We start from the raw sequence: 10,142 nt of genomic DNA on the forward strand, positions 1-10,142 counted from the left end.
TGGGCTCTGTGCTGACAGCTCAGAGCCTAGAGTCTGCCTCAGATTCTGTGTCTCCCTCTCTATCTGCCCCTTCCCCACTCATGCTATGCTTATCTCTCAAAAATGAATAAATATTTTAAAAAATAAAATAAAATAAATAGATCCAGTGTAAGTGGCTGTCATTGCGGCATGTGGTCTTAGAAAGTGATTTCAGATACATTTCCAGCCCCTCTTCCCATGCCTTTAAGCATGACGTGAACAACCAGTGCAGCCTCCAGTCCCTGTTCTCATTCACATGCTACTACCAACAGACTGAGGGAGAAATGGGCATATGCATTTGGTAACTAGTGGATGAGAGTTAGTTTAATGGAGGAAAATGGAAAGAATCGTGGTTTTGAAAGGGACCAGTCATAAAGCAATTTTTTGCCTGACTCCAGTCCCTTAACAATAAAATGGATTTGCCTTTGCAGATTGCCCTACTCTAGGGATAGCTTAACAATAAATTTTCTTAATTCCTCAGCGTATTTTTACCTTTGTTGTATTAATACAAATATGGAAAACATGAAGAAGAGAGGAAGGAATTGTATACACAATTAGGTTCAACTCCATTTTGCAAATTCAAAAAAGGAACTTTTATTCAGGAATCTACAAGTCACACAAGCTAGTGATGGATTTAGACTTTGAAACTCTTCCTGCTGTTTCCTCCATTATATTCTAGAGCCAGGAAGGAATTGCATCTCTAAGCAAGTAACGGGTTAAATGGATTCTGAGCTGAATCAATAAAGATACATTGCAATTGAACCATATGTTAGACTACATATACTTAGACATATATAAAACATTCTATCCAACAACAGAATGTACATTGTCATTTGCAAACAGATTATCCTCCAAGATAAGTCATGTAATAGGACACAAGGCATATCTTAATAAATTTAAGATTGAAATCATACCAACTATCTTTCTGACTACAATGGCCATCAGATCACAAATCACAAATCAAAAAGAGAAAAGCTGGAAAACCAACAAATATGTGGAAACTAAACAATACACTTCTGAAGAATCAATGGGTCAAAGAAGAAATTGAAAAGAAAATAAAAGTTATGTAAAAACAAAAATGGGAATAAAAGTAGTTCTGAGAGGAAAGTTTATAGCAACACATCCATATATTAACAAATCAGAAAGATCTCAAATAAACAATTTAACTTTATACCTCAAGGAACTAGAAAAGAAGAACAAATTAAGGCCAATATTCTCAAGATGAAGAAAATAATCAGAGCAGAAATAACTGAAATAGAGGCCAGAAAAAGTCAACAAAACCAAGAGTTGTTTTTTTTTTTTAATTGACAAACATTTAGCTTGGTTAATTAGGGGGAAACAAGACAAGACTCTAGTCAATAAAATTAGAAATGAAAAGGAGACATTAAAACTGATAACACTGAAATTCATGGAATCATGAGACTACTATGAACAGTTAAAGCCAAGAAATTAGATAACTTAGGAAAAAACGGATTCCTTCTTAGAAACATTTCCAAGACTGAGAAAAAATACAAAATATGAACAGACCAATAATGAGTGAAAAGATTGAGTCAGTAATCAAAAATTTCACAACACAGAAAATTCTAAGAGCACATGGCTTTAATGAAAAATTCTACCAAACATTTGAATAAGAATTAGCAGGGGCACCTGGATGGCTCAGTTAAGCATCTGACTCTTGATTTTGGCCTGAGTCAGGATCTCATTCACACTTTGAGCCCTGCATGGGCCTCTGTGCTGTTTGGAGCCTGTGTGGGACTCTTTGTCCCCCTTTCTCTCTGCCCTTCCCCCACTTTCTGTCTCTCAAAAATAAATATAACCTTTAACAAGAAAAAAGAACTAGCAATAATCCTCAAACTTCTCCAAATTATTGAAGTGGGGGGAAAACTTCTAAACTCATTTTATGAGACCAGAATTATCCTGATTCCAATGCCAGATATAAGAAAACAAATCCATAAATCAATAAACCTGATATAGAGATGCAGCAATTCTCAACAAAATATTAGCAAACTGAATAAAATAATATATTAAAATGACTATACATCATAACTAAGCAGAATTATCCCTGAAATGAGAGGATAACTCAACATATACATTCAATATGGGAATAGAGCAGGGGAGGTAAGATGACTGCATAGTAGGAGGACTCTAAGCTTGCCTCATCCTTCAATTAAACATAGCTAGATAACTATCATATTATCCTGGATACCAAGAAATCAATCTGAAGACTGAAAGAACAAAATGCACAAAAGAGGAAGAGAAGAGGCCACATTGAGGAAGGTAGGAAGTGTGGAGATGTGGTTTGGGACAGAAATGTATCATGGTTGCTGTGGAGGGAAGGGAGACCTGGTCATGGAGAAAGGTGAGATAGAGTGGAGCATAAGGAAAACACTTTCCCAAAGCAATTAGCTGGGAAAATGAGAGGGGCTGATTTTCAGAAGTTTTTGCAACCACTTGACTGTAGTTTTAGAGGTCCACAGGCTTGGCTAGAATAAAGCCCTGAGGGTACTGCCTTACTCCTGGAGGAAAGGCTGGCAAGCAGCCCCAGGGAAGACTGTGTGATCTGAGGATGGCCTAAAGTGCACAGGGAAAGACTGTTCACATCTACTGGAGTACATGGGTGAGAGATTACATGCCCAGAGATGCCTTTCAGGGGACAAAAGAGCTAGTGGGCAACGTTTTCCTCCCCAGCCCCTCAGCATAGGTAGAGACACCTGCTGAGGGTGGCCAAATCAGACACTGACTGTTAAGCCTGTTTTGTTCCAAATCCCATGCATGTACACTCTGGCACACCTGCTATTCTCAGTCAAATCTGCATCAGTCCCAGCATGGCAAGACTCTCCTCCAGAAAACCAGTGAATGTCCTTCCCACATGAGGTTCCTAAAGTTTGGAGTTTTAAAAGTCAGAGGGTTTGTTGGGATAGAGCCCAAAGTGCACTGCCCTGCTCCATGCAAGGAAGCAACCCAGAGACAGTGTGAAAACAGAAATCTGAAAACTTCCTGTGATGCACAAATGGAAATTATTCTAACTTTTGGGAGTGCTCTTTTGAGAGCAGCAAGCACAGAGTTCCCTCTACTGGGACATAGGAACTGGCTGGTGCCATTTCTCTGTCCCACCCTTCAGCATGAACCAACTTCAATAAACAACACAGTGCCAACACTAGGTGACTAACCTGTTTATGCTTAGTCCACCCACCCCTCTGCCATATGCTGGTAGCTCATTTGTTAGGCAAATGTACCTAACGACCAATACAGCAGGCCCCTTCCCCAGAAGACCAGCAGAAACTTCTGCATGCACCATGACTACTGACCATAGAGTTATGCGAAGCTTTGGTTCTAATGGAAGTTGAATCAGGTCTCATTTAACAAGCAGACTAGAGCAAACCAAGTTAAAACCTGCCACATTCTGGCCAAGGTCTAAACACTTCCCACTACAAGAAAGGAGAAAGTCTGCACATGACTGACCTGAGGGATACAGCCTGCAAACACAGCATCAGAGTACACACAACACACACCAGAGACTCTCCCTGAAACTCCAGGTCCTGGTATGACCTCTTCTTCATAAAGCCATTACTCTCAGAAACAGGAAACATAACAGACTTTTCCAACACACGGATGAAGACAGAGACCTAGGCAAATGCTAAGACAGAGGATTTCATTCCAAAATAAAGAACAAGTAAATGTCACGATCAGAGATCTCATTGAAAGAGATATAAGTAATGTGACTGATGGAGAGTGAAAACAACAATCATAAGGATCCTCGCTGGGTTTGGAACAGCATGGAAGACATCAGGGAGACCCTTATTGCTGAGATAAAAAACTTTAAAAACCATCAGAACGAAAGTTTTAAAAATGCAATAACTGAGAGTAATGACTACAAGGATGGAAGGAGAAGAAAGAATAAGTGATATAGCATATAGATTAATGGAAATTAATGCAACTGAAAAAAATAGTGAAAGAAGAATTATGCTTCATGAGAAGAGACTTAAGATATTTAGTGATTCCTTCAAATGTAATAACATTTGTATCATAGAAGTCTCAGAGAATGAAGAGAGAGAGAAAAGGGGACAGTTGTTTTTGAGGAATAATAGCTGAAAACTTTGCTAATCTGGGGAAGTAAACAGACTTTCACATCCAGGAGGGACAGAGAAATCCCATCAAAGGGAAAATGAGAAAAAGAAACAGGTCAACACCAAGACATACTGTAATTATATTTGTAAAATATACTGATTTAAAAACACTCTTAAAATCAAGACAAAAGAAGTCCCTAACTTATAAAGGAAGACCCATAAGGCTAGATGTAGATGTCTCCACAGAAACATGACAAGTCAGAAGGGAGTGGCATGATCTATTCAATGAGATAAATGGCAGAAATCTGCAGCCAAGAATACTCTATCCAGCGGGGCTATCGTTCAGAACAGAAGGAGACATAAAGAGTTTCCAAGACAAGTAAAAGATAAAAAATTTGTGATCACTAAACCATCACTGTAAGAAATATTAAAGGGGACTCACTAAGTGGGAAAGACCAAAATTGACAAAGACTAGAAAGGAACAGAGAAAACCTCCAGAAAGTATGAGAAAACAAGTAATAAAATGACACTAAATATATATGTAATAATAATTGCTCTGAATGTAAAAGGACTAAACACTCCAATCAAAAAACATAGGGTGTCATAATGGATAAAAAATAAGACCCATCAGGGAGAAGCCAAGATGGCAGAACAGCACGGAAGCTTTTTATGTGTCTCGTGTCCATGAAATACAGCCAGACCAACACTACATACCTAGAAAACAGATTGGAAGATTAACACAGCAATCTGCACAACCTGAACCACAGAATTCAGCAGGTACACAAGAAGAGCTGAACTTGGGGAGAAAGAATCCCTGAAAGGTAGGGAACCCCTTTTGCGGGTGGAGAGAGGACAGAGACTGGGGGGGGGGAGCATTTGGGAAAAGCATCCCTCCCCAAAAGCAGCCAGAGAGAAAGTGGAAAATTGGAAGCAGCCACAGGGACTAAACTAAAAAGGGAGAAAGGAGAAAGGAGAGGGCTTAAATCCCATTAAGACTATAAACAAGGCGAGCGCAAAGGCTGCAACTCTGCAGCTCGATACCTGGTGGTGCTCTGGTGGGAAGGGTGAATCCCCAGGAACAGAGTGGGGTCCAGGAGGTTCTTGGGCCACATGGGGAAAAGCAGTTCCACTGCTGGAAGGACATTTGGTAGAGACTGTTGAAGCCACCTGGTCCCAGCAGACCCCGGAAGGCGGCCACATTCGCTGGTGCTGGGGCAAGGTCATTGAGAGTGAAGCCTGGTGCCAGGTGTATGCTGCTATTTTCCATGGTCCCTGACACGCTGAGGCTACACTGTCTCATGATTTTTTTGGGGGGGCAGGCTGGCACCTGACCGCAGGTTCGGGGCACCAGCAACAGCAGGGTCCAGCAGGCGTTCCTGGATGCAGCTGACATTCGGCCGTTTTGTGAGACCCTCCCACAGAGGGGTGGAATGGGTCAAAGCTGCAATCCTTTGGAAGAGGCCAGGGAAAACAGCTGCATCTGAGACAAAACTTGGGAGAGAGGTACTGCCTGGGGCCTGGTCACGGAGAGTGGAAAAGTGGGGAGTGGATGAGAGCTGAAGACAGAGGACCGGTGCACGATTGCTGATCCAGAAGAACACACTGGGTGGCTAGTGGTGGCATTTTTCACCACTCCCACGCGTGCGCATGCACACCAAGGAACTCCACAACAATCCACCCCAGTAAGCTAGCAGCGCCATCTAGTGGAGAGCAGAGCTGTTACACCGAGCCCCGCCCAACTGGGCCAACTTCGCTCTTCATTTTTTTTTTCTCTTTTTTTTCTTTTTTTTTTCTTTTTTTTAATATATGAAATTTATTGTCAAATTGGTTTCCATAAAACACCCAGTGCTCATCCCAAAAGGTGCCTTCCTCAATACCCATCACCCACCCTCCCCTCCCTCCCACCCCCCATCAACCCTCAGTTTGTTCTCAGTTTTTAACAGTCTCTTATGCTTTGGGTCTCTCCCACTCTAACCTCTTTTTTTGTTTTCCTTCCCCTCCCCCATGGGTTTCTGTTAAGTTTCTCAGGATCCACATAAGAGTGAAACCATATGGTATCTGTCTTTCTCTGTATGGCTTATTTCACTTAGCATCACACTCTCCAGTTCCATCCACGTTCCTACAGAAGGCCATATTTCATTTTTTCTCATTGCCACGTAGTATTCCATTGTGTATATAAACCACAATTTCTTTATCCATTCATCAGTTGATGGACATTTAGGCTCTTTCCATAATTGGGCTATTATTGAGAGTGCTGCTATAAACATCGGGGTACAAGTGCCCCTATGCATCAGTACTCCTGTATCCCTTGGATAAATTCCTAGCAGTGCTATTGCTGGGTCATAGGGTAGGTCTATTTTTAATTTTCTGAGGAACCTCCACACTGCTTTCCAGAGCGGCTGCACCAATTTGCATTCCCACCAACAGTGCAAGAGGGTTCCCGTTTCTCCACATCCTCTCCAGCATCTATAGTCTCCTGATTTGTTCATTTTGGCCACTCTGACTGGCGTGAGGTGATATCTGAGTGTGGTTTTGATTTGTATTTCCCTGATGAGGAGCGACGTTGAACATCTTTTCATGTGCCTGTTGGCCATCCGGATGTCTTCTTTAGAGAAGTGTCTATTCATGATTTCTGCCCATTTCTTCACTGGGTTGTTTTTTGGGTGTGGAGTTTGGTGAGCTCTTTGTAGATTTTGGATACTAGCCCTTTGTCCGATATGTCATTTGCAAATATCTTTTCCCATTCTGTTGGTTGCCTTTTAGTTTTGTTCGTTGTTTCCTTTGCTGTGCAGAAGCTTTTTATCTTCATAAGGTCCCAGTAATTCACTTTTGCTTTTAATTCCCTTGCCTTTGGGGATGTGTCGAGTAAGAGATTGCTATGGCTGAGGTCAGAGAGGTCTTTTCCTGCTTTCTCCTCTAAGGTTTTGATGGTTTCCTGTCTCACATTCAGGTCCTTTATCCATTTTGAGTTTATTTTTGTGAATGGTGTGAGAAAGTGGTCTAGTTTCAACCTTCTGCATGTTGCTGTCCAGTTCTCCCAGCACCATTTGTTAAAGAGACTGTCTTTTTTCCATTGGATGTTCTTTCCTGCTTTGTCAAAGATGAGTTGGCCATACGTTTGTGGGTCTAGTTCTGGGGTTTCTATTCTATTCCATTGGTCTATGTGTCTGTTTTTGTGCCAATACCATGCTGTCTTGATGATGACAGCTTTGTAGTAGAGGCTAATGTCTGGGATTGTGATGCCTCCTGCTTTGGTCTTCTTCAAAATTACTTTGGCTATTCGGGGCCTTTTGTGGTTCCATATGAATTTTAGGATGGCTTGTTCTAGTTTCAAGAAGAATGCTGGTGCAATTTTGATTGGGATCGCATTGAATGTGTAGATAGCTTTGGGTAGTATTGACATTTTGACAATATTTATTCTTCCAATCCATGAGCAGGGAATGTCTTTCCATTTCTTTATATCTTCTTCAATTACCTGCATAAGCTTTCTATAGTTTTCAGCATCCAGATCTTTTACATCTTTGGTTAGATTTATTCCTAGGTATTTTATGCTTCTTGGTGCAATTGTGAATGGGATCAGTTTCTTTATTTATCTTTCTGTTGTTTCATTGTTAGTGTATAAGAATGCAACTGATTTCTGTACATTGATTTTGTATCCTGCGACTTTGCTGAATTCATGTATCAGTTCTAGCAGACTTTTGGTGGAGTCTATCGGATTTTCCATGTATAATATCATGTCATCTGCAAAAAGCGAAAGCTTGACTTCATCTTTGCCAATTTTGATGCCTTTGATTTCCTTTTGTTGTCTGATAGCTGATGCTAGAACTTCCAGCACTATGTTAAACAACAGCGGTGAGAGTGGGCATCCCTGTCGTGTTCCTGATCTCAGGGAAAAAGCTCTCAGTTTTTCCCCGCTGAGGATGATGTTAGCTGTGGGCTTTTCATAAATGGCTTTTATGATCTTTAAGTATGTTCCTTCTATCCCGACTTTCTCAAGGGTTTTTATTAAGAAAGGGTGCTGGATTTTGTCAAAGGCCTTTTCTGCATCGATTGACAGGGTCATATGGTTCTTCTCTTTTTTTTTGTTAATGTGATGTATCACGTTGATTGATTTGCGAATGTTGAACCAGCCCTGCATCCCAGGAATGAATCCCACTTGATCATGGTGAATAATTCTTTTTATATGCCGTTGAATTCGATTTGCTAGTATCTTATTGAGAATTTTTGCATCCATATTCATCAGGGATATTGGCCTGTAGTTCTCTTTTTTTACTGGGTCTCTGTCTGGTTTAGGAATCAAAGTAATACTGGCTTCATAGAAGGAGTCTGGAAGTTTTCCTTCCCTTTCTATTTCTTGGAATAGCTTGAGAAGGATAGGTATTATCTCTGCTTTAAACGTCTGGTAGAACTCCCCTGGGAAGCCATCTGGTCCTGGACTCTAATTTGTTGGGAGATTTTTGATAACCGATTCAATTTCTTCGCTGGTGATGGGTCTGTTCAAGCTTTCTATTTCCTCCTGATTGAGTTTTGGAAGAGTGTGGGTGTTTAGGAATTTGTCCATTTCTTCCAGGTTGTCCAACTTGTTGGCATATAATTTTTCATAGTATTCCCTGATAATTGTTTGTATCTCTGAGGGATTGGTTGTAATCATTCCATTTTCATTCATGATTTTATCTATTTGGGTCATCTCCCTTTTCTTTTTGAGAAGCCTGGCTAGAGGTTTGTCAATTTTGTTTATTTTTTCAAAAAACCAACTCTTGGTTTCGTTGATCTGCTCTACAGTTTTTTTAGATTCTATATTGTTTATTTCTGCTCTGATCTTTATTATTTCTCTTCTTCTGCTGGGTTTAGGCTGCCTTTGCTGTTCTGCTTCTATTTCCTTTAGGTGTGCTGTTAGATTTTGTATTTGGGATTTTTCTTGTTTCTTGAGATAGGCCTGGATTGCAATGTATTTTCCTCTCAGGACTGCCTTCGCTGCGTCCCAAAGCGTTTGGATTGTTGTATTTTCATTTTCGTTTGTTTCCATATATTTTTTAATTTCTTCTCTAATTGCCTGGTTGACCCACTCATTCGTTAGTAGGGTGTTCTTTAACCTCCATGCTTTTGGAGATTTTCCAGACTTTTTCCTGTGGTTGATTTCAAGCTTCATAGCATTGTAGTCTGAAAGTAGGCATGGTATAATTTCAATTCTTGTAAACTTATGAAGGGCTGTTTTGTGACCCAGTATATGATCTATCTTGGAGAATGTTCCATGTGCACTCGAGAAGAAAGTATATTCTGTTGCTTTGGGATGCAGAGTTCTAAATATATCTGTCAAGTCCATCTGATCCAATGTAGCATTCAGGGCCCTTGTTTCTTTATTGACCGTGTGTCTAGATGATCTATCCATTTCTGTAAGTGGGGTGTTAAAGTCCCCTGCAATGACCACATTCTTATCAATAAGTTTGCTTATGTTTATGAGTAATTGTTTTATATATTTGGGGGCTCCGGTATTCGGCACATAGACATTTATAATTGTTAGCTCTTCCTGATGGATAGACCCTGTAATTATTATATAATGCCCTTCTTCATCTCTTGTTAGAGTCTTTAATTTGAAGTCTAGTTTGTCTGATAGAAGTATGGCTACTCCAGCTTTCTTTTGGCTTCCAGGAGCATGATAAATAGTTCTCCATCTCCTCACTCTTAATCTAAAGGTGTCCTCAGATCTAAAATGAGTCTCTTGTAGACAGCAAATAGATGGGTCTTGTTTTTTTATCCATTCTGATACCCTATGTCTTTTGATTGGTGCATTTAATCCATTTACATTCAGTGTTATTATAGAAAGATACGGGTTTAGAGTCATTGTGATGTCTGTATGTTTTATGCTTGTAGTGATGTCTCTGGTACTTTGTCTCACAGGATACCCCTTAGGATCTCTTGTCTTCTAAATGACAGACTTGCTGGATAAAGGATTCTCGGCTGCATATTTTTTCTGTTTAGCACACTGAAGATATCATGCCAATCCTTTCTGGCCTGCCAAGTTTCAAAAGAGAGATCAGTCACGAGTCTTATAGGTCT

This window comes from Panthera tigris, chromosome B1 (genome assembly GCF_018350195.1).
Source record: "Panthera tigris isolate Pti1 chromosome B1, P.tigris_Pti1_mat1.1, whole genome shotgun sequence".
NCBI lineage: Eukaryota > Metazoa > Chordata > Mammalia > Carnivora > Felidae > Panthera > Panthera tigris.